This window comes from Phyllostomus hastatus, unplaced genomic scaffold, assembly GCF_019186645.2.
Source record: "Phyllostomus hastatus isolate PE091 unplaced genomic scaffold, TTU_PhHast_1.1 phas_contig_41, whole genome shotgun sequence".
NCBI lineage: Eukaryota > Metazoa > Chordata > Mammalia > Chiroptera > Phyllostomidae > Phyllostomus > Phyllostomus hastatus.
In genome coordinates, this window is record NW_025333876.1 from 7,300,014 (window position 1) to 7,309,971 (window position 9,958).

The 9,958-nt window shown below is 40.4% G+C and overlaps 1 pseudogene; it reads left to right on the forward strand.

Moving 5' to 3' along the window:
• The first annotated feature begins 8,742 nt into the window (after positions 1-8,742).
• Positions 8,743-9,682, forward strand: LOC123822786 (annotated as a pseudogene).
• Positions 9,683-9,958: the final 276 nt, after the last annotated feature.

Consider the following 9,958-nt stretch of genomic DNA (forward strand, 5'->3'; position numbering starts at 1 on the left):
CCTTGCTGCAAGGTCCTTGTTCCTTGCTGCAAGGTCGCGGCTGCGCAGGCCCTCCTTCTCCTCCCCGACCAGTCCCAAGGTTAAGGTTTGTTGTTGTTGTTGTTTTTTTTTTTTTTTCTGTTTCAGCTTCCAGGCCCGATTTGGCCAATGGAGGGGTGACTTCAAAGTTGGAATTTGAGACGTGGGAGCTGCCATTTAATTGAGAAGTGAGGGTGATTTCCCGGGAGCTGGAAAAAAGCAAATTTTGGGAGGGTTTAGAGTTGTGGAAACAGGAGGATAAAATAATGAATTTAGTTTAGGACTTCCAGAGTTTGAAATTTGCGGTAGTGTTCCTAAGGAGTTAGAAGTACAGATCTGCCATTCCAGAGACGGGGCAACTGCAGATTTATTGAGCAGATGGTAGTGGGAAAGAATAAAATTACCTAGATAATGAAGAAAATGAGAGTAGAAAAGGTGTAGAAAGGTTACAGATCCAGAATTTACTACATGCACATCTCAGGCATATTGCAGGTTGGGCTCCAGACCACTGCAATAAAACCAGTATCACAGTAGAACTAGTCACATGAATTTTTGGGTTTCTTCGTGCATATAAAAATTATTACAGAACACAGGTCTCAGGTGTGGGTGGTTCTGACAGTGCTGTTGTTACTAATGTTAACATGTAGCACAGCATTTCTCAGATGCAGCTGTAATGGGATGAGCTTGACCAAGCACCCAACATCATTACTTTAGCCAACTGCCAAGAAGAAAACATAATTAATTGAATAGTGTATTTAAGAAATGACCAAACATCCCTCCCGGGAGACAGAGCTTTGGTTATGAATCCCATCTCCTTTACTTCCTGTAAGTAAATAAAACTACCTAATAACCAACATGTCTCGTGTTTTTTTAAATTAAATTAATTTTTTTTTGTTTTAGAGAGATGGGAAAGGAGGGGAAAAGAGAGGGAGAGAACTAATGATGTGAGAGACAAACATCAACCTTCTGTACTGGTGACTGCAGACCAAACCTGCCTCTTGACCAGGAATCGAACCTGTAAACCAATGAGACCTAAAAGACATATATAGAACACTTCATACAACAGTGATAGAATATATATTCTTTCATTTTTTCATTTTTTAAATATATATTTTATTGATTATGCTACTACAGTTGTCTCATTTTCCCCCTTCACTCCCCTCTGCCCTGTATACCCTCTCCCATCTACACTGCCCCCCTTTAGTTCATGTTCATGCGTCATACATATAAGTTCTTTGGCTTCTATATTTCCTATACTATTCTTACCCTCTCCCTGTCTATTTTCTACCTACCATTTATGCTAGTTATTCTCTGTACCTTTCTCCCTTTTCTCCCCCTCCCACTCCCCTGTTGATAACCCTCCATGTGATCTCCATTTCTGTGGTTCTGTTCCTGTTCTAGTTGTTTACTTAGTTTGCTTTTCTTTTTTGTTTTAGGTGTGGTTGTTAATAATTGTGAGTTTGTTGTCATTTTACTGTTCATATTTTTTATCTTCTTTTTCTTAGATAAGTCCCTTTAACATTTTATATATAAGGGCTTGGTGATGATGAACTTGTGTGATTTAACTAACCAACAGGTCCCTCTGGGAGAAGGGCCAGTTCTCCCTGAGAGACAGCATGCTTATATTTCATTTTTACAATAAAGGTCACGGCTCTGTCATAAACAGGGAGGATTCTCAATGTTCCTTTAACCCGTCACAAGAGTATGCCCATCTAGGCCAAACAGTTTATAAGGAGCACTACCTAAATGTTCTTCGTCAGTTGAGAGATGCAATGTGATGAAAATGGCTGCAGGAATGGGCATCTGGTGATTGGCAGCTTCATCACGACAATGCACCTGCTCACGCAGCACATCTTTTGCAGTTTTTTGGTGAAACATCAAGTTATCCAAGTGACTCAGCCCCTCTACTGCCCAGATTTGGTACCCTGTGACTTCTGACTTTTTCCAAAACTAAAATCACCTTTGAAAGGGAAGAGAATTCTGAACATTCATGAAATTCAGGAAAATATGACGGGGCAGGTGATGGTGACTGGGAGAAATGGTGTGAAGTTCCAAGGCACTTACTTTGAAAGGGACTGAGGCGTTGTTGTCCTACATACAATGTTTCTTGTTTCTTGTATCTTTTTCAATAAATGTCTATTTTTCATAGTACTTGGTTGGATGCTTTCTAGACAAACCTTGTATATGTTTTGGCTACTATATTCCCTATGCTGTCCTTTACATCCCCATGACTATTCTGTAACAACCAATTTGTACTTCTTAATCCCTTCACCTTTTTTGCACATTCTCTCAACCCTCCTCCAATCTGTCAACCACCAAAATTTTCTTTGTATTTACGATTCTGTTTCTGTTCTGCTTTCATTTATTTTATTTTTTTTTTAGATTCAATTCCTGATAGGTATGTGTTTAAGACTTTTTATTATTCATAGTTTCTATCTTTTTTTCTTAAATAAGTTTCTTTAACCTTTCAAATAATAATAGTTTGGTGATGATGAACTTCAGTTTTTTTCTTGTCTGGGAAACTCTTTATCTGCCCTTCCATTCTAAATGACAGCTTTGCTGGGTACAGCAATCTTGGCCACAGGTCCCTGCTTTTCATGACTTTGATTATTTCTTGCCAATCCTCCTAGCCTTGAAGTTTCATTTGAGAAGTTGGCTAACAGCCTTATAGGAATTCCCCTGTGGGTAACTAACTGCTTTTCTCTTGCTGCTTTTAAGATTCTCTCTTTGTCTTTAATTTTTGATATTTTAATTATGATGTGTCTTGGTGTGGGCCTCTTTGGATTCATCTTGTTTGGTATTCTCTGTGCTTCCTGGACTTGCATATCTATTTCCTGCATCAAATTAGGGAAGTTTTCTATCATTTTTTCAAATATATTTTCAAATGTTTGCTCTTTCTATTCTCCTACCAGCACCCCCATGATGCAAATGTTGGTTCACTTGAAGTTGTCCAAGAGGATCCTTCCAAATCCTCATTTTTTTTATCCTTTTTTCTTCTTGCTGTTCTTATTGGGTATTATTTGCTTCCTTATATTCCAAATCACTGATCTGAATCTTGGCTTCATCCACTCTACTGTTGATTCCTTGTAAATTGTCCTTCATTTCAGTTAGTATATTCTTCATTTCTGACTGGTTCTTTTTAATGGTTTCCATGTCCTTTTTTAAGCTGTTGAAGTTCTCTCTGAGTTCATATGCTCTTACCCGAGGTTCATTGAGCATCCTTATGACCAGTGTTTTGAACTCTGCATCTCATAGATTTCTTGTCTCCATTTTGTTTAGTTCTTTCTCTGGAGTTTTGCTCTTTTATTCATTTTGGCCATGTTTCTTTGTTTCCTCAGTTTGGCAGCGCCCCTGTGTTTTGTTTTTATGTGTTAGGTAGAACTTCTACAATTCCTTCGCTTGGTAGACTAATGTAGCAAATGCCCTGTAGGATCCAATGACACAGCCTCCCCTACCAACTCAAGCTAGGTACTCTAGTTACAACCACCATGTGGGTTATGTACACCCTCCTCTTATAGTTGACCCTTGGTTAATGTTGGCAGGTCAATAGGAGGGGTTTACCCAGGCCAACCAGCTACAAGGACTGGTTGTGACCACTCATCACCACCCCCAGACCACCATCATGGGTAAGCTGTGAAGAGGCCCAATTCACAGAGCAGGACTTACTTCAGCAGGGCTCTGGTGCCCACTGAGACTGCTCCTTGAGTGTGTTGCTTGTGGAGGGGGTTGGGTGTGGTGCTCCAGAGTGGTGTATGCCTGTCCATCAGGTGTACTGACTCTGGGGCCTCCTTGGAGGTTCAGACCAAGGTCAGTCACTGCCTGTGTTCTGTCTGGGGCCCCCTGGCATAAGCTACAAAGCTATCTGCAGATGACTGCTACTTGTGCTGGGCTTAGAGATGCCTATGGGAGGCCAAGCTGTGAACTGAGACCAGCTGCTGCTAATGTGGGGTCTGGGGCCATTTACCCAGAGGTATGGGGTTCACTGAGGCCAGATGTTGCTTGTTTAAGAGGATTTAGAAAAATCTGAAGCATGAGCCAAGACAAGTCATTCGTATGGAAAAGCCACTGGAAGCAGCTTGGGTGGGCCAAAAAGTTTGTGGGATGGAGCCTCAGGGAATCATCAGTGTGGTGCAAATAGTGGGAGCCAACTTGATCGAGTCTCAGATATGGCACCCACCTGCCAGCTCTGTGGGGATAGGGCTTAGAAAAGGAACAATGACCTCTGCCAGCACTTCTCTCTGGGAGAAAGGTGTCCCCAGCTTTTGTCCTGACGCTAGACATTTCCGTTCCTACCCGTATGCCTATGGTGCCTTTCAAGCTGCTGGTCTAATGCTGGAGCTCAGAGAAAGTAAATCCATACATGGGCCCTTTAAGAGAAACTGCCTGGGAATCCAGCAGTTTCTGTTTCTCACAGCCTCAATTCCCACTGGTTTTTACAGCCAGGAGTTATGGGGACTTATCTTCTGCGCACTGGAACCCTGGTCTGAGGGGTGTGGTAGGGGACTGCAACCCCTCACTTTCAAGATATCCCTCCCAATTTTTATCCACCACATGTGGGTGTGGAACCAGCCTATATTGTGTCTCTGACACTCCTACCAATCTTGATGTGATTGCTTTTTAAAATTTCTGTAGTTATAGGACTTCTGTTCAACTCAATTTCTGGTAGTTCTGAGTAATGGTTGTTCTGTAATTTTGATGTGTTTTTGTGAGGAAGAGAGCTGTTTTTACATAGGCTGCTATCTTTGCTTCTGAAATAAGATAACTGTACATTGTGGGTTCAACCACCAGTCAGGGTGCATTCAAAAGGAATTGATTGATGTTTCTCTCTCATGTAGATGTCTCCCTCTCTCTTATGTGCCTCTTTTAATTTATTTCTCTTTCCAATGACTGTTGGAACCTGAGCTTTCTGCCTTGGTGACCTTCTGTACCTGGTCTATTGTCTTTGCTTCAGTTTTGTTTGTGAGTAAGTGAAAAATAGAGCTTTGAAGACAATTAACTGAACTAGAGCTTAATATCCATAACTGTATATTATAGAGTCTATTGAAACACAATTTCTCCCCTACAATTACCCTTATTTTTATCAAAGACCCATATCAAGAAATATTCATTTACTGCATTAAGTCCAGTTTCAATTTGGTCTGATTATTTGCATAAACACAAGAGAATAGCAATTGATCATACAGTTTCCCTTAAATGTCCTTTGTTGGAATCTTATAAGCAATTTCCAGACTCAGCTTTAATTAGCCCCACAGGGTGGAAAAGCCAAGCCACCAAGTTGCCATCAGGCTTTGCCTTCAATATCTATAACTTTAGGTGAGTCCCTTAGGTTCTCAAGGTCCCCCAAATGTCTTGGGGTTCTTCCTTGCCATCTGCCAGAAAAGCAGCCTTCACTCCTTACCTGGAAGAACTGCCATAAACCTTATCAGTAAGCAAGGGGACTTTATTGGCTTCAAAGTCAATCTTTATTCCTTAAAGCTTTTGCTGACATCTAGAGTTTAGGCATGTCTCTCTAAGATGTGACATTTCAGTCAAAGTCTTGGTTAATAGAATCATAATTAGAAACTGGCTTTATGTGTCTGGTTATGAAGAAATCAGATTCTTACTGGATTTATGTGAAAACATATATTTCCATAAAAATAATAGTACTCATTCTAGTGTTTCCAAATTCCAGAGGGATTAGGTAAGGAGGAAAAAAAAGCCTCAATATTGTTCATAAATGTGTAATTTACCAGTTGATTTAGGGAAAAAAAATCAAGTTTCCTTATGTATGAAAAACAGAAGGATTAAAAATTAGTAATATTTTCAACAAAAAAGTTACAAAAACTACAATTATCTATAGTTAATTCTGTTCCATAATCAATTTTTGTTTATCCTGATTATTTGCCAATATTTCTATAAATCCTTTTATTCCATAGACTTCCAGTAATTTTCATGCAGTTTAATAATATAATCTGAAAATTTATTGTCAGAAATATGTAATTTAGAATAAGTTAGAATTCTTTCCATAGATTGTTCTGAAGATGTAACATATTTGTAAATGCATCAAGGTAAAACAATGACTGCCCCATGACAAAAAATACAACATGGTTAATACAGCATGGTTACAGATTTTATTATAATGCAGTTGACAAAAGAATTTGTTTTCCTGTACCTATACTTTAAGATAACTAAAATTATAAATGGAAGTACATCAGAACATTGTAGACTCTTGGAGATTTTTATATATCTCTAGAACATTTGCTTTAATAAAAATCTGTGTATACAGATAGAACATAGTTACTACTTATTTATTTGACAAAGCTTCCTGTGTATTGTAAGCATATCAAGTAGCCTAATTGCTTCAAAATTTCTTCTTCATGAGGAGAAACAAAACAAAACAAAACAAAAAAATACCTGCAGCATTCCAGGGACATAATGGAATGACCCAAAGACAATTTTTGGTTGAGAAAAAAGTCTCTTAAAATTTAATCTGTGGAAGGCTGTCAAACATATCTGACCAAAGGTTATATGTCATTATGAAACAATATTAAATTATTTATTTATACAAAGCGACAATAAGTGTATCAAACATAAATACAGGCCAGCAAATTTTAGTTATTTTGATAAAGAATATGGGTTTTTAAGTAATAAAGTACCTGATTAACACAATATAACACATAGCTACTTTTATTATTGACTTATTTATTTTTAGAGAGAGGGGAAGGGAGGGAGAATGAAAGGGAGAGAACCATCAATGTGTGATTGCCCCTCATGCATCCCCACTGGGTACCTGACCCATAACCCAGGCATGTAACTGGGTATCAAACCAGCAAACCTTTGGTTAGGAGGCCAGCACTCAATCCACTGAGCCACACCAGCCAGGGCCACATAACCATTTAGAAAATATACATAGAGTCTTGACTTCTGGTTAAGATGGAGGTGTAGGTAAACACGCTTTGCCTCCTTGAGCAACCACAGAAAGAATTACAACTAGATCACAAAACAAATAACACTGAGAACTGTAAGAAAATTGAGCTGTATGGCAGTCAGACAACCAAGGATTTAAAGAAGCAACATTTATCCAGATGGGTGCCTTTTCTACAATAGGCTATGCTACTAAGATAGGGAGCCAAAGAAACTATCTAATATACAGAAACAAACACAGGGAGGCTGCTAAATTGAGGAGACAAAGAAATATGGCCCAAATGAAAGAACAGAACAAAACTCCAGAAAAAGAACTAAACAAAATGGAGATAACTAACCTATCAGATGCAGAGATCAAAACACTGGTGATCAGGATGGTTGAAGGGCTCATTGTGTACAGCAACAAAATAAAAAAGACCCAGGAAGTAATGAAGTTTACACTAAGTGAAATAAAGAAAAATCTACAGGGAACCATCAGTGGAAGGGATGAAACCAGGATTCAGATCAACAATTTGGAACATAAGGAAGAAATAATCATTCAACCAGAACAAGAAGAAAAAAGAATTGAAAAAACAAGGATAGTATAAGGGGTCTCTGGGGCATCTCCAAATGTAACAACATCTGAATTATAGGGATGCTAGAAGGAGAAGAAGAACAAGAAATCAAAAACTTATTTGAAAAAATGATGAAAGAAAACTTCCCTAACTTGGTGAAGGAAACAGACATACAAGTCCAGGAAGCGCAGAGAGTCCCAAACAAGTTGGACCCAAAGAGGACCACACCCAGACACATCATCATTAAAATGCCACAAGTTAAACAGAGAATCTTAAAAGGAGCAAGAGAAATGCAGAGAGTTACCTACAAAGGAGTTCCCATAAAACTGTCATTGATTTCTCAAAACAAACTTTGTAGGCTAGAAGGGATTGACAAGAAGTATACAACAGTGATGAAAGGCAAGGACCTACATCCAAGATTACTCTATCCAGCAAAACTATCATTTAGAATGGAAGGACAGATAAAGTGCTTCTCAGACAAGGCAAAACTAAAGGAGTTCACCATCACCAAGCCCATATTACATGAAATGTTAAAGGGACTTATCTCAGAAAAAGAAGATCATTACTGTGAACATTAAAATGACAACAAATTCACAACTATCAACAATTCAATCTGAAAAAACAAACTAAGCAAACAACCAGAACAGAAACAGAATCATAGCTATGGAGATCATTTGGAGGTTTATAAGCTGGGATAGGGAAGGGGGGAAAGGGGGAAAAGTTTCAGGGATTAAGAAGCATAATTGGCAAGAAGAAAACAGACAGGGGATGTTAAGATTAGTATAGGAAAGGGAGTAGTCAAAGAGCTTATATTCACATCCCAGGGACATTAACTAAGGAGAGGGACTGGTGGAGGGAATGGGGTCACCAGGAGGAAGGGGATAAGGGCGGGGGTAATTGGAAGAACTGTAATAGCATTATCAATAAAATATATTAAAAATTAAAAAAATATATAGAATCTTTGCTTTCTAGGCAGACAGAGTAAACCTTTTTCCCTTTTAACAGACTGAAGACCAAAACAAATTCTGTATTAGATTACTTTCTGGTGTTTAGGATAGAAGGGCAGCAGCCACTGGAAAGCGGGTCTGTGTAGAGGGTTTGGGGTAGGGATCTGGCGTAGGGGGGCTGCAGTGGATGCTACTTAGTGTCTAGACAGGCCTTCACAATGTTCCTCTCCACTCCTGGGCCTCCGGTGGTACATGACGACCACCTTCAGGCCAGGCCAGCTGGCAGTATTGGATGGTGGGATGCTATGAACCGGGAAGTGTTTCTGGTGCTGCAGTGGCTGCACATGACCATTTTCTCCCCAAGTGCCTCACCCTGAGGGAAGTTCCTGGCGTCCGGCAACAATTATGGGGAAATATCAATCTTCAACTTGTCTGCTGCTTTCAGCTCCAAGGCCAAAGAAGAAAGTAGGAAACCCACAGTGACCTTCCAAGCCTATGACAGGCCCGTCTACATCATGGTCTCCCCCCTTGGACATCTGTTCAGTGCTGGAGATGGGGAGGTGAAGGCCTGGCTTTGGGTGGAGATCCTCAAGAAGGACCAGCCTGGAAGTGCCTAAGATCAATGCTTTGCTTCTTGTCCCCAAGGAGAATTCCCTGATTTTGGCAGGGGCAGACTGCCAGTTGCCTATGATGGACCTAGAGATGGGGACTTTCACACAGGCATTTCCTGGCCACAGAGACTACATCCACTGCCTAGCACTGTGGAAGTGAAACCCTGAGGTGCTGTCAGGCAGTGAATATGGGGCCGTGCAGCTTTGGGACCTCCACATGGCCAAGGAGGTCCAGACTATGGAGGTCTACAAGCACGAGGAGTGCTCAAGGTCCCACAATGGGTGCTGGATTAGATGTTTGGCAACTGACTCAGACTGGATGGTCTGTGGAAGGGGCCCAGCACTCACCCTCTGGCATCTCTGATCCTCCACGCCCACCACCATCTTCCCCATGTGGGCACCACAAAAGCATGTCACTTTATACCAAGACCTGATTCTGTCAGCTGGCCCAGGCTCCCGTGTCAATCAGTGGCAGCTGAGTGGGGAGCTTAAGGCTTGGGTGCCTGGCTTCTCCCAAGGACTGCTCAGCCTCAGCCTCAACCAATAACCAGCAGCACCAGAGTGCAAGATGCTGACAGCTGCAGGTAGCAGCTGCTCCATGCATGTGTTCACCAATCTGGGCTACAGCACCTTCTCCCCATCTTTCTGACCTCCGGCAACTCCCTCTCCCTGCATTCCAGGGGTCTGAACTGGTTTTTCTTTTTACAAATAAAATTTCAGGCTTTTCAAAAAAAATGATATTTTGGTATTTAGATTCATTTACCTAATTATATTTATTACTCAGGTTGCTTATATAATTTCCTTTCACAATCTGTCTTTACAAACCTTCAATTTGCATGGACTCTGTGATGTATACAATCTTTCTGAAATTTACACAGTCCCTTTTAGTTTCCTTGTTGTAAGTCATTCAGAAATAACCAACTTA